The sequence below is a fragment of the Podarcis cretensis genome, assembly GCF_951804945.1.
Source record: "Podarcis cretensis genome assembly, chromosome: 2".
Taxonomy (NCBI): Eukaryota; Metazoa; Chordata; class Lepidosauria; order Squamata; family Lacertidae; genus Podarcis; species Podarcis cretensis.
This window is the reverse complement of record NC_137171.1, coordinates 19,280,606-19,296,328: the sequence shown is the minus strand read 5'-3', so window position 1 is coordinate 19,296,328 and position 15,723 is coordinate 19,280,606. Positions and strand designations below refer to the sequence as shown.

The window sequence follows — 15,723 nt, the reverse complement described above, 5'->3', positions numbered from 1 at the left end:
GAAAGCATAATGTTGGTGGTCAACAGAAGAGGTTTAAAGACTCTCTCAAGGCAAATCTTTAAAAATGTAGTATAAACACCAACAATTGGGAAACACTGGCCTGCGAGAGCTCCAATTGAAGAACAGCCTTACCAAAGGTGTCATGGGCTTTGAAGATGCTCAAACTTGGATGAAAAGGAGAAATGTGCTAAGAGGAAGGCATGCTTGGCCAACCCTCACCATGATCAACTCCTGCCCAGAAACCAATGTCCACACTGTGGAAGGACTTGTGGATCCAGTGTAGGCCTCCACGGTCACTTACGGACTCATTGTTCAAACCATGTTTATGGAAGACAATCTTACTTGGCTACAAGTGATCACCAAAAAGGAAGAAGAGAGTAGATAGTATAGGTCAGAGCAGACAGCCCAATACCCAGACCTGTTAAGACAGCTCCCTGTGTTTCAAATAACTTACACTGTCTGCAGCCTTCTGGCAAAACCACACTGTTTGTTTTTTTAATGCTTGAACACATACCGTACAAATTTATTTATTTATTTATTTATTACATTTGTATACTTCCCTTCATCTGAAGATCACAGAGCAGTTCACAACATATGTGTACACATGTGTACAGGGCAGTACACAACATATGCGTACATGAAACAAAAGCCATTTCTGGGGAAGGGTGGACATTGCTAAAATCAAACAAACTCAAATAAAATAACACATTAGGATTTTACTTACTTGTTCATTTTTATTTTTGCAGGCGTTTTAAAGTAGCAATATTTATACTCTTAGATGAAGTGGAATAACTTGGGCCTACTATTTCGAAATGAGCACTGAAAGGTTCCTACACAATTGTTGCCATTGCTGAAGTCCCGGGACATCAGAAGAAGAAATTTGGGTGGTGGGGGCATAGGAGGGAAGGGATCAGCTCTGCCCCATAGATTTCTGAAAGAGAAATAAGGGGATATTTCACAGTAGTACTCTCATTCTAAATGGAGGTCATCTGAAGGATGTCTTATAAACTTTGATGGAATTAGCTTTCAAGTAGAAAACCTCAGGGTTGCAGCTCAACTTTACTGTCCATCTAATTATTCAGTTATAATCTATACGTGAATATTGCGTTTTCTTGAAATAACCGCAAGGATTCAGCAATGAATGGGTGGGTGGAGGAATGGCTGCATGTCTGGGTTGGTGGAAGCAACTTGCCCACCTTGCTCTGGTACAGCCTATGAAATCCCCAGTCATGCTTTGGATAATAGCCACTTAAGGAACTCTAGCATTTTTCTCACTGAACACTTCTCCCTCACTATCGAAGCAGATTGCTTCACTTTGCTCTGAATTGGTCTTTTAGTACCATCCAATCAGTTCCTCAATTTCACAAATTTCTCCTCTTATCTGCTGTGATTTGTGTGGGGGCAGCGGAGGGGAAGGGCAGCGAAACAGGCATTTCAGACGTGAATTGGGTCTGGTCGCAAACAGCCTCACACATTTCCTAGGCTAATGAAGTATTGTAAACAGACGGGTCCCCTAAATGACGAACATATGGCGAGAGACATGGCCAATAATTGGGGTATACAATGAGGAGAGTGCCTCATTAAAGCCAATTCACAGTGTCTCCAAAGAGAATTTTCTTAAAGATGCTTCTGCAGTAAGATTAGATGGAAGAGAGAGGTTTTTTGTGTGCGTGAGGTGGGGGATTTAACAGTTTTCTAGGACTCCAGTACTAGGTTATTCTTGGCTTGTTACTTAGACAGCATAAAGCATTGGAAAGGAATCATTTCAATTCCATTTTTCTAAATTGAATTCTACAGGCTATGAAATATGTGCATGTGTATATATTTGCTTGTTTCTCTTATTTTCTGCTAATCAAAAGCCTATAGAGCAGTGATGGCCAAATTTGGCTCTCCAGCTGTTTTGGGACTACAACTCCCATCATCCCTAGTGAACAGGACCAATGGTCAGGGATGATGGGAATTGTAGTCCCAAAACAGCTGGAGGGGCAAGTTTGGCCATCACTGCTATTGTGGCACTGAGGCTCCATTGCGGCCACTGGAAATCTTGTTTTCCTTGCGTGGCATTGCTTAACTTTACAATCTTGAGGACTAGAAATTTACTTTTAAACAGAGAAAGCACTGACCCTTGAGGATGATGAATTCTGCAGTAAAAAATGGGGGGGCACTTTTGCACAGTAGTGGACACTGGGGCTCCACAGGTGTGGCTGCCCAGCTAAGGCTACATTGTGTTTCTGACTTCCCAGTACCACATGCAGCTGCGGTATAGGCACAGGGTTAGAAGCATCTGTTTGGCTGTGCCATTGTGCCAACATCCCTGCTCCCTTGCCCCTCCCTCCCTTGGCAGCCAACAGTGGCACACAGCATTGGAAAGCCAAGAGAGCAATGCTCCACCCATGCCAACAGCTACCGCTTGTGAAACTACAGTCACAAAACACACACAGTTCCTCTATAAGCGGCATACATATTAGACAGTTGAAAATGTCTGCCTTAGTTGTGGTGAACCAATTATCCTGGCACGGTCAGGAAAGGTATTGTGGGAAAGGTGAGAGGGGTTAGGAAAATAATAGCTGTGTTTGGGGAGCCTGTGAACTTTTGCTTGGGGGAGAGGAAACCTACAAAATGCCCACTAGCACGAGGATAAGGTAAAAGGTAAAGGGACCCCTGACCATTAGGTCCAGTCGTGGTTGACTCTGGGGTTGCGGCGCTCATCTTGCTTTATTGGCCAAGGGAGCCGGTGTACAGCTTCCAGGTCATGTGGCCAGCATGATTAAGCCGCTTCTGGCGAACCAGAGCAGCGCATGGAAACGCCCTTTACCTTCCCACCAGAGCGGTACCTATTTATCTATTTGCACTTTGATTTGCTTTCGAACTGCTAGGTTGGCAGGAGCTGGGACCGAGCAACGGGAGCCCACCCCATGGCAGGATTCGAACCGCCGACCTTCTGATTGGCAAGTCCTAGGCTCTGTGGTTTAACCCACAGTGCCACCCGTGTCCAGCACAAGGATAGATGTGTGTATACTTTTAAGAGCATCTCCCATATCAAGTTTTGGACCAGAGGTGCCGAGTTGCACCCAATATCGGTGCTTCCACATTACGGGTGAGCTAAGAGGTATGCCATGTGATGTTGGGGGCAGTTTAGCAGGGCAACTCTGCTCCTCCTTTAACCACATGGTGCCCCTTCACAATCTGAAGAACTCTTACAAAATAAAGAAAAGCTTTTATCTAAAATGTAAAATTTGTTATTAGAGTGGGGAACAAAAGACGAGCTTGTCAAAGCCTCTATGACACAAATCAGTCACCTGACAAAATCCATCTATTTAGTAGAAAGTTGAAAAATGTCCCTGGATTCATTGAAAAAAAAAATCTGGTAACCTTAATTAACAGCATGTTATTCCTCGAAGAAGAACTATCTGAAAACGATTTACAGATAGTATCTAACTCCGAGTAGACTTGCTAAGACGCGTAAGACAGAATCAGATAAGTGTTGGAGATGTAATGAGACTGAGGGTACATTTTATCATATGTGGTGGACCTGTAAAAGGGTAAGAGAGGATTGGGAAATAATTCATAATGAATTGAAAAAAAATGTTTAAAAGTACTTTTCCAAAAACAAATAAATGCAGAGTCCTTTTTGTTGGGGATAATTCAGATGGACATTCCCAGGTGTCAGGAAAGGTTATTTATGTATGCCACTACTGCGGCTTGTGTTTTGTTATCCCAAAAATGGAAAATGAGTGAGGTCCCAACCAAAGAAGAAAGGCAACTTAAGCTGACAGAATATGCACAGCTTGAGGACCTAACATATAGAATAAGAGAAGAAGAACATACATTTAAAGAAGATAGGAAAATGTTTATTGAATATATGGAGGAGAATTGTGTGCATTTGAAAACGTAGGCAGTATTAAGATAAATTCAACAGTGTAAATAAGTTTTGACAGGTGTCATAATGGAACACTGAATGGTTTAGTTTATATAAAATATGCAGCGGTTTATGTTAGGCAAAATAAACCATGGAAAGAGAAGAAAGGAGGTCATTGATATTTTGAGGTTGTTTAAATGAATATTCTAAAACGTAAAACAGAAAATTTAATTAAAAAAAGGTCCGTATAGTTAAAGGTATGGTTTTCCCAGTAGTAGTTATGTATGGAAGTGAGAGCTGGACCATAAAGAAGGCTGATCGCCGAAGAATTGATGCTTTTGAATTATGGTGCTGGAGGAGTCTCTTGAGAGTCCCATGGACTGCATGAAGATCAAACCTCTCCATTCTGAAGGAAATCAGTCCTGAGTGCTCACTGGAAGGACAGATCCTGAAGCTGAGGCTCCAATACTTTGGCCACCTCATGAGAAGAGAAGACTCCCTGGAAAAGACCCTGATGTTGGGAAAGATGGAGGGCACAAGGAGAAGGGGACAACAGAGGACGAGATGGTTGGACAGTGTTCTTGAAGCTACCAGCATGAGTTTGACCAAACTGCGGGAGGCAGTGGAAGACAGGAGTGCCTGGCGTGCTCTGGTCCATGGGGTCACGAAGAGTTGGACACGACTAAACAACTAAACGATGACGACGATAGAAGAAAAAAAAACCACATGGGGCCCCTTCACACAAGCAATGCCGGAAACAGGCAGCCAACTCCTTGCTGTCTGCTGTATCTTCTAGACCCTTTCCCTCTATCTTCTCAGTATGCTCAACTGTTCACAGGTTCCTGTCAGGCGGGGTTTGCCTGTGCGTTTTCATAAATATCATTTCCTGCATACCAAGGGCCTCCCTCAAGCATGTAGAAGAAACTGATTTTATTTCACTTCCAAACTGATAGGTGCTCAACCACCCAAGTTTGAAGGAACTGTGGGTTGTCAGAGCATTGCTAATTAATAGCATTCCATGCATTTTAACTGCAAATTTGCCTGTTTTATAACCATTACTTGAGGCACCCAAGCAAACCTTGACTTAATGTCCCTATTAATGTGGAATTCATTGAAATGTTTATAATACTTACAAGTTATTCACAGTTTTGTTCATGGGAAGAGAGACACACCATCTAACTGCAGGATATTTTGGGTTGACTTATAAACACCACAACCCACCTGAACAGGCTTTGTAACTCACTTATGGTTCGGGACCCACAGGTTTGGAAATGAAGTCCCATTGCAGTCAAGTGCGAATCCTCTAACATCACTTGTGTGTGGACTAAGGGCTATTCTTTTGGTCTTGCCAATCTCAGCTTTAACTTAGATGAGATTCAGAGGGTGTTGAAACATGCTTGAATATGGCAGAAGGTTGTATGTCAACCTAATTCAGACTGAAAATATATTCTCTCTTTTACAGCGGTACCTCTGGTTACGAACTTAATTCATTCTGGAGGTCCGTTCTTAACCTGAAACTGTTCTTAACCTGAGGTACCACTTTAGCAAATGGGGCCTCCCACTGCTGCCACGCCACTGCTGCACAATTTCTGTCCTCATACTGGGGCAAAGTTCTTAACTCGAGGTACTACTTCTGGGTTAGGGGAGTCTGTAACCCAAAGTGTTTGTAACCCGAGGTGTTTGTAACCCGAGGTACCACAGTATTTACCTTGGCAAAATCCCAGAGGGCTTGTGTTATGATTCTGAACATTTGAAGCTGGCATCCATGAAAAGGGTGTGGGTGGGTGGGTGGGTGTGGGTGTGGGTGTGCGTGTGTTTGTGTGCTCATGTCAAAAGAACAATGGCAAGAAGAGCAATTTCCAAAACTGAATCTCTGCAGAGACTTGAAAGTTGTAAGGTAATGTACGTTTTGTTTTGTTTCTAAAAACCTGCTACTTCTGCAGATGCCTTGACTACATCCTTGACAGACACATGACACTCTTGTCCAAAACTGTCCCGTGATTGAGAACATTCATTGTCAGTCAGTGGACTAGAATCAATGGTCTGGGTCAGTGTAAATCTACTTCCTATGTTCTTTAAGGATGTGTGTCAGCATCAACAGGCTTCTCAGAAGTAATTATTAAGAGGCCTCCATAGGTCTATGATTCCATTATGGGAAGTGCTCTCATAACATGAGAAGTTGAATTAGATATTGTAAAAGGCACACAAAGGCACTACATACTCTCACTGGAAAGTCCCCAGCCTTGAACTCAAAGCTCACAAAAATTCAAACATCTGAAAGGCTGCATTAACAGCGCTTCTTTATTTGGAATGACACATCATAGCACATTCAACCAAGATGCAGTAGAGCAATGGAGAAATTTCTGAGACAACAATGGGATATCAGCTCCACCCAAGGATTGATGGATAACAGCAACAACCGGGGGAAAGAAAGACATTTTATACAAGGACAGGCAGAAACACTACAGACCGAATATTTGCCACACACAGGAATAACAAGGATATAGTTTGGGTTCCTCACTTGTAGTTTTATAAATTATTTAATGTGTCAACACGAATAGAAGTTCTTAATATTGCAGTTGTTGTATAAGGGATTATTATTATGACCGGAGTGTAATAGAAATTAATAAGATTTTGGAATGCAGAAATAAAGCAAATAATCAAGCTATCAATTCTAGCACATGGGGAGCCCACCTTATCTAAATTATATAATTCGGAATTTGAACTATTGGTTTTAACAATTGTACTATAAATTGGTATTGCTATAATGAGGCTATCATTGGATTGCAATGGAAAACTAATAAAAATTATTATTATATATAAAAAAGATATCCCATTGAAAAGAAACACATACACACAGAGAGAGAGACAGTTTTAACACACCCTTTCCCCATATATACTATTTTCTGTACAATTTTCGGGGTGGAGAACAAAATTCAGAGAAATGTGAATTTCAAAGCATTGTTGCATCTCAGTTCACAAATTGTTTCAGGAAGAGTAAATTGGGAAGGTCGGCATTAGAACGTGAACTGAAGAAAATGGTACCCCTATCCCAGCTTAGTCCCCTGTAAGAATGTAGAATGCCAACTGGGCTATAGGATAGCCAATCAGAATGAGGAAAGAGAGGGAAAGGAAGTGACTTCTCCGAGAATGGGGAATAATATTGTGTTGTCTTGAGCTACATCCCAGAACCTTCAGGCTTGGCAGGGGTAGGGTGGCAGGATGGACAAAACCAAGATGTTGCCCTTGGACACCCAACGGGGCGGACTTTGGTAATCCTTCATAATATGGCGCCCTGTGTAAGACCAAAATTTGGTACCCCCCCAATGGATCTTCTCAATTATGGATCTTCTCAATTTTATGCCTCTTCAGCTCAGCACCCTGTGCGGGGGAACTGCCCGCACTGTCCTAAATCTGGCATAGCACCGACTTGGTTTTCCGTGCTCTAAAACAACTCTTTCCCCATAATTACTCACCAAGAAGCTAGGAGAATCTGCAACTCAGCTGCTGGTCTCTTTTGATTATTTAAGAAAAGAATCAAGTGTGGGAAGGTGTGAGAGTGGCAGTGAGACAGAAGAACATGCTGAAGGGTTCAGGGCTGCCTGGTTTAATTTCTATGGGAATATGGCCTTATTCACAGACTTTTGGGAGGTTTCTACGGCAGTGTACACGCCATACATTTAAAGCATCCTAGGAGCTGGAGCTTACCCCTTACTGATCTATAGTTCCTAGCAACTTCAAAAATTGTTATTCCCAGGATTCTTGAGGGAAAGTCATGTCCTTTAAACATGCTTTGTGTTTGTGGTGTGTTAGGTTACAACCCCCCTAACAACCCCTCCATATGGCAGCTGCATTATACTATATGGGATTGCCATATTCCAGAGGGATCTCTCCTCCCACCACTTGATATTTGGGACTTTAGATGTTGGTGTAGAGGTCCTCCACAGGATGGCCATGATCTCAGGTGGGGCAACAGGAAGCTGGTGCATGGAGGGGGGCCTGTTTCAAGTGACTGGTGAAAGTCTGCCTTCAAGGGGCTCTAGGAGGTTTGGGAGACCCACCACTGGAGCAACACTGCTGCATGCTAGATCCAGTCTGAGATCCTGTACCTGTCCTTGCCTGGTTTCCTGCCTCGTGTCCTGCCTTGGCCCTGTCAGACTGACTCATAGAATCATAGAATCATAGAGTTGTGGTTCGAGGACCCGACCCCCGCGAAGTAAAATGAAGACACAGGGACACGTGATATAAGGTTAATGGGCTAGAAAAGGCCACAACTTTATTGATTACAGCAATGAAAAGGTATTGGCTTAGGCATTGGATCGCGAAACAAGTGGGTTTATTCACCAGGGGTTCATCACCTGTTGATGCTAATCCAACTATAGGCTCACCCCTGATGTCACCGAGGGTCGTGCCATGGCCTCCCGCCAAGCAGGCATCGGACGGAATACACGACTGCCAGATTCCTTTAACGGAATACCCCTAGAAATTGAAGGCATAGGCGATGGCCACACCTAGCACTTCGACACACCACAACACATTATTCCAATGCCTAACCGCCACCCGAGCTAAAGGCTCGCCGCCCCCAGGACGACAAAGAGAAATGAGGCCGGGGGGGAGGCTGGCACTGCAGCATAAAGGCTGCTGGACACGCCCCCCCCATGGCACCTGGTTGGACAGCCACCGGGGGGGCGTGAGTGCCAGCCAGGTGAGCTGGAGGCAGGGGGCAACGCCCCCTGCTAGGAGCGGTGCTCGGGCTCCCGTCCACAACCACTCCCCTCTCTTTCAGGGAGGAGAGTCTTTGGAAGAGACCACAAAGGCCATTGAGTCCAACCCCCTGCCAAGCAGGAAACACCATCAGAGCACTCCTGACATATGGTTGTCAAGCCTCTGCTTAAAGACCTCCAAAGAAGGAGACTCCACCACACTCCTTGGCAGCAAATTCCACTGTCGAACAGCTCTTACTGTCAGGAAGTTCTTCCTAATGTTTAGGTGGAATCTTCTTTCTTGTAGTTTGGATCCATTGCTCCATGTCCGCTTCTCTGGAGCAGCAGAAAACAACCTTTCTCCCTCCTCTATGTGACATCCTTTTATATATTTGACCATGGCTATCATATCACCCCTTAACCTCCTCTTCTCCAGGCTAAACATGCCCAGCTCCCTTAGCCGTTCCTCATAAGGCATCATTTCCAGGCCTTTGACCATTTTGGTTGCCCTCCTCTGGACACGTTCCAGTTTGTCAGTGTCCTTCTTGAACTGTGGAAACTCCCAGCGGAACCTTTGGATTCTGGACCAGTACTGGACCGTGTTTCACGGGTTACCCCCGGGCCCAGCACAGCCACTTCAGGGAATGAACCATAGGGCAGTTGGTTTCATCCTTCCGTAGCTGTGTTCTTAGGCCGAAATAAAATGAATGCCTTCCTTTCTATAAACACCCGCTTGGTTTTGAAAACTGGCAGCAACAATTCTGCTGGGACCGTAGAACAAAAAAAGGAAGTATATTCTGGCCTCAATCATCAGCTAGGCATCCAAGGGTCCTTATCTCCTAGGATGAACATTGCAGCAAGGTGAAGACCAGTCTGTCCCCATCCATCATAGATAGCTCAGTTGGTGGAAGTTGAGACTCTTAATCTCAAGGCTGTGGGTTCGAGCCCCACCTTGGCCAAAAGATTCCTGCATTGCAGGGAGTTGGACGAGATGATCCTCATGGTCCCCTTCTACTCTACAACTCTATGATTCTATGATCAGCCAAGGAAGGAGCAGTCACTACTGCAGAGAACTTGCTCCCCACCACCCACCAGATGGATCACTCAGCTCCAATCACCTGTTGCTTTGGGACAATAGAAGGAAAGGCAAGCACACTCTGGTCCCATTCATCAGCAGGGAGATCCAAGGGCTGAAGAGCTATGAGAGATTTCTCTCTAGGTTCACAGCCTGCTGCGAATCCCCTGGAGACTCATGTGATTGAAGGTTTTAAGTAAATATCAAATAACAAACAATGCAGGAACTTGCTTGCCTGGTAATGCCATGGGACAGCTCCTATTGAATCCCCTGTGGAGATGGAGTTCATGAATCTCACTCTGGTGAGGAAGAGCATGCATTGACAGAGCATCTGCTTTACATGCAAAAGGTCCCAGGTTTGAACATCAGCATCTCCAGGTAAGGGCTGGGAATGCCATCTATCTGAAGTCCTGGGGAGTCACTGACAATCAGTGTAGGCAAAGCCTACCAATAGGCATGCTTGATATAAGGAAGCTTCCTATATGTCACTCACGCTTCCTCAATCTGCACGTGTAGCAACGGTGCCCCAAACCCCTAAGCTTCATGCTCAATGGTGCTTTTCCTGCAATGTCTCAGAGTGTCAGGGATAGGCTGGATGAGCAGGAGAGCTGGGAGCTGCCAGCCCAAGATTCCCACAGGGAGGGATCAGACTGGCTGGATGAAGAAGACTGGCGGGAGCCTGCCTGCCAAGAGCCCCCCAGAGAGGGCTCTGAAGATGACACCTTAGAGTCCAGAGCCTGGTGGTGGGACACTGAGCAGCAGTCAGTAGATGGGACAAGCTGGGAACTGATAGATACAGGAGACTTGAGTGATCAAGAGGGGTCAGGAGAAGGAGGGCCTTCAAGAACAGGATTAGCTGAGAGTCACAGCATGTGCACAGTCACAGTCCTGCTGACTCTCCTTGCCCTCTGACTCCATGCTCGAGGAGGGACCTGCACATTGCTGAGCAATGCACCAGACAGGCCCGGAGAAGAAGCACACCCCCTCAACACTGCCTTCGTCTGCTTGGGAGGGATCCAGAGTGAGAGGCTACAGGGGAAGGGCATGCCTGGAACTTAGTTTCAGCAATGCCTTCATTGAGTTAAGACAAACCAAAACATTGAGTTAAGACATTGCTGTGTTGTTTTTTTCTGCTGATAAAAAGCTAATTGAATCCTGTGCCTTCTCTGGGGAGCTCTTGGGAGGCAGGCTCCCGCCAGTCTTCTTCATCCAGCCAGTCTGATCCCTCCCTGTGGATGACAGCACTTGTTGACAGCTCCTTGACACAGCGGCACCACTTGTTGCCACTTCTCTCTTCACTGAAATTGTCCCCAGAGACTCCTCCACCTCCTCCTTGCCTTTGTCCCCGACTGCTGCTGCTTCTTAAGGACGTAAGGAGAGTCCTTCTGGATCAGGACAAAGACCCACCTAGTCCAGCATCTTGTACTCACAATGGCCAACTAGATGCCCCTATGCTATGGGAAACCTGCAAGCGGAACCTGGGCTCTTGCAACTTCTGATACTCAGTGCCTCGTACTCAGAGACATACAGCCGCCTGCCTTTCTCTGCTGTCAAACCCGCTGCAGCTTCTTTCTCTTGCTCTGTGTGCTGCAATCATTAAGAGTGTCAGGCTAGGGCCTTGGAGACTTTAGTTCAAATCCCAACTCAGTCTTGAGGTTCTCTGGGTGGCATCTCTCAGCCTTACCTACCTCGGAGGGTTGTTGGGAGTAAATAATTGAGAGCCCTGATAGAACCACATAACAATAAGCAAACATAGATAGCTGGGTTGGTTAGAGCATGGTGCTGATAATGTCAAGGTTGCAGGCAGTGGCAGAGCTTCATGCTCCAGCACTGGGGGATGGAGAACAGGCGGGTGTGGGGCTGGTGCACATCCCAGGGGCATGGTGCGCCACCTGCAGGGGTGTGATGTGGGTCCTGGGGGTGTGGCGCCCAGCGCAGGCAAGAGGGCAGCCACCATGACACCCCACCGGGATTGCGCTGCCGGGGGCGGTGCGCTCCCCCTGCACTCCTCTTCCTCTGCCAGTGGTTGCAGGTTCGACCATCATCTGGGACAGCTGTGTATTCCAGCATTGCAGGGGGTCGGACCAGATGATGCACAGGTTCCCCTCTAACTCTACTGTTCTATGATTCTATACACAGAAGAACATTCCACTTCCAGCTACAGTGGATGCTTGGGTTGCAAACGCATTCTGTGCGGGATGCACGTTCACAACCCGCAGCATTCACAATGCATGTCTGTGCGTCTGCGCGCACGTGGGTTGTGATTTGGCACTTCTGCACATGCACAAAGCGCTATTTAGTGCTTCTGCACATGTGCGGCCGCCGAAACCCAGAAGTAACCCATTCCGGTACTTCCGGGTTTCGGCGGTCCGCAACCCAAAAAAACGCAGCCTGAAGCGGCTGTAACCCGAGGTATGACTGTACTCCTAAACCATCCAGGATCCTCACAGGGCTTCACCAGCCACACCTGTGCCATGGCTCCCCATGTTCTGTGTAACATGCACCACAGCTGCTTGCTGGAGCTGAAACCTGGAGGGAATTCTTTGCAAAAGCTGGCCGTAACTGACGCTAGGTGGTGCAGCAAGTCCGTACACCGGAGGACTCTCATCTCCGGGGACCTCGGGTAACAGCCAGCTTGGGTCACAGCGTAAATGAGGTGATGTGGGCACAGCCCCCTAGCCGCTCCTCATGCCCGTTCCATTGCTTCATGGTCCTCGGTGCCATTTATCCAAGCCGCTCAAGTGATCAAATCGCGGGGGCATCTGCAGAACGCAGCAGGAGGGCGTGCATTCCGGTTGCTCGTATGCTAATTGCATTTAGCCGCTTGGCTCCCTTGGTGCCTTTCCCCTTTTGTCAAGAATTAATGTCACGGTTGCAATAAAGGGGTGATAATGAGTGTAAATAATCCAGTAACTTGCCGACCGCACAAACCTTACACTTCCAGGAAGGGGAGGGGAGGAGAAACAGCCCACACTGCATTCTGCAGTTCCCAACATTATTACTGTACTTGCACACATATCTGTAATTCTCCTGATACTCATACATGTCATTAATCATAGAGCATGTGCCTGGGGCATCAGTCAGCCCCACATAGCATTGCATGTCAACAGCAGTGTGCTTCTTCGTGTAGATTTATTATACAAGGGTGCATTTGCAGGAGGTGTAAGCTTAAACCCTAACCTTTGACACCCCTCTGTCTTCCACGCAATGAACGTCGGAGGCAGTTTTCTAACTCAAGATTGAGGAGGGGAATTCCTAAATGTCATGCCTGTCCCAATTGACATAGGTTTGTAGCGGTCCTATATATACATACGCCTACAGTTCCACGGTACAACTCAAGTGGGCACACGGGACAGCGAGCTTCTTAGTGAGGTTCCCGGAAAGCTGCATGCACAACAGGTAGGAAAACATCATGGCAACATTTCTACAAGGTCCATCTATCTGCCAGCTGTTTTGTCTCCTTCCCCCTCCCCATAAGCTATAAGATGTGCATGTTAGAGAATTAAATTTCACTCACCAGTTGAGGAGGAGGAAGCTGAAGAGAAGCAAGTTCGTGCCAATTGTCCACCAATTTCATTCAATACATTGGTTTCTTTTGAGTGTTGCTGTGTGCTGAAGCTTTCAGGCAGAAAGAGAGGGAGAGAGAGAAAGAAAGAGAGTGAACCTCTTCCCTATACTGAGCGAATGATTAATATATAAATATATATATATATACATTCACCATCAGCAGGGGCTGAAGTTGAACATCAGTACTGTAAAAAGCTTTATGCAAAACGTAAAGCACGCAAAAGAACAGAGAGGAGGGCTAGCAGCAAAATGAGGCAATATCCAAATAAACAGAATTGAATTCTTTAACACTTTCTGCCCTCTTGGCACTGTAGCTAATATACCCGCTTTTCAGAGTCTTGTTTTGTGTTGTCAAGGAAGCCTCTGGCTATATGATGCGATCTGCTGTTATCCTGTTGTGTCTCTCAGAACTGATCAGACCAGCGAGGAAGGAGAGAGAGAGAGAGAGAGAGAGAGAGAGAGAGAGAGAGAGAGAGAAATTGCCCAGAGTAAACAAAAACCAGAATGGTAAGCAACTGTCACTCTGGCTGATCAAACAGGTAATAATAGAGCAGCCATTTAAACAACGACCACAATTAGTTTTATGTGGAATCCCTAAGAGGGTAAGAACTCTGAGCCCATCACTTGGTCCAGCAGTTTATGGTCACATCTGATGAAGTGGTCTCTCATTTGCCCCACTTCCGGGTCCACTGCCTGCAATTGCAGCAACAAAACAACAGCCACATCCATAGCTCTGGGACATCTGCAAGATAATGGGAAAGAAGCCCAGCCAGCACTGAACAGGTTAGCACCCCAAAGGTTATGAAATCTGCCCACACGCAAACCAAAACATTGCAGCTCCAATTAAGCTGTAGCAAATCCTAGCACACATCTTTTGCAGTGCCTTGAACTATGTGATAAAAAAGGCATTCGTAAAATGTGTGATTTGAAAGAGGCTTGTGGTGTTGTGGTGTGTTGTTTTTGCTTTTTTAATGGACTCTCCTAGGGTTTCAAAAGTACCGTACGCTAAAAATACAGCTATGTGTTTTATCTAAGATAAAAATGACTGAACGCCATACTATACAGTCCTGGTTCGTTTCAGCCAACCGTAAGAGTCCTGTTAAGCACCTAGCAACAGAATAAAATTAAGAGAGCCTTTAGGACATTCATTGCAGATCCTGCCATTTTCAATCATCTGCAACATTGTTTTATAATGCTCCTGTGTATTTTCTGGGAGTTCGGTTATGCAAGGCAACCAATGGGCTCATCCGCTATGTGGAATCATTTAGAGAAGTGCTGAGATCCTACGAATTGCTGAGCAACCCCTTTCTCTTTAGTTTTCAGCATCTTCTGGAACGCCTATGGGCAAACACTTAATATTACTTAATGTGGGCTAAGCATTCCTTAATCCACATCATTAACCATCATGTCAAATGCCCAATTCAAGGTGTTTAAAGAGGGAGAAAGAGGAGCTTTCAAGGAACACTGATGACTATATTGGAGATCTGCAGTGTGAGCACGGAATCCAGGTGGTGGCAGCTTATGCCAGACTAATTCATGCAACATTTAAGTAGGCAGCCTTGCATATAGGCAGAGCTGGTGATGATAATGCAGTCTGTCATTATACAGGCTGGTTTGACAGGACAAGTAGGCACTTCAGAATCTCTGGACTGTGGCTGTATGAAATCTGGATGCTTTGGGTAACAGGAAGCGCTACCCATGACGGCTGCAATTCTAACCCTGAATACCCTGGAATAAGTCCCCTGAAATTCAGTAGGACCAGCTTCTGAGAAGGCAATGATTACTGAAGATGGTTCGGAAACTTCAGCTGGTGCAGAATTCAGTGGCCAGACAGTTTGAGCATATTACACCAATCCTGGTCTGACTGCACTGGCTACCAGTGAGTTCCCGGGCCCAATTCAAAGTGCTGGTTTTGACCTATAAAGCCTTAAAGGGCTCAGGACTGCAGTACCTCAAGGACTGCCTCTTTCCATATGAACCTACCCAGACCCAGAGATCATCTTCTGAGGCCCTTCTTCGTGTGCCTCCTCCTCAAGAGGTTCAGAGGGTGGCAACACAAGAACGGGGCCTTCTCTGCAGTGGCTCCATGTTTGTGGAAGGTCTCCCTAGGGAAGTTCCCCTGGCACCTTCATAATACACCTTTAGGCGCCAGGCAAAAACATTCCTTTTTAACCAGGCATTTGATTGATCTGATTTACATCCTATGCCCTTTTAGAATGTGGTTTTGGGGGGGAGGGTATTGGGTTGCTGTTTTTACTTTTATTAGGTATTGTATGGTTTTATATCTTAATTTTATTATGTGAACTGTCCTGAGACCCCTGGGTATAGGGCTCTATATAAATTCAATCAATCAATCAATCAATCAATCAATCAATCAATCAATCAAGGCATGGTCAGCCTTGTACCATAAATCTCTTCCACCTCTCTTGCCTGCCTTCTCTATCAGTCTGCCCGACTCCCATAACCTGAAAGTTTCTACACAACCCACCACCCAAGCTCTAGATTTATTTATCCCCCAA

General features: G+C 45.8%; 1 protein-coding gene across 4 annotated transcripts in view; it reads right to left on the bottom strand.

Moving 5' to 3' along the window:
- Nucleotides 1-15,723, bottom strand: part of ANKFN1 (ankyrin repeat and fibronectin type III domain containing 1) — a 218,257-nt gene that overhangs the window by 121,937 nt on the left and 80,597 nt on the right. For all 4 annotated transcript variants that reach the window (XM_079965373.1, XM_079965372.1, XM_079965375.1 and 1 more), the window contains 2 exons: nt 13,155-13,255; nt 725-931 (listed from right to left, as the gene is read on the bottom strand). The gene's annotated coding sequence lies outside the window, so the exon portion shown is untranslated. The remainder of the gene's footprint in view (nt 1-724; nt 932-13,154; nt 13,256-15,723) is intronic.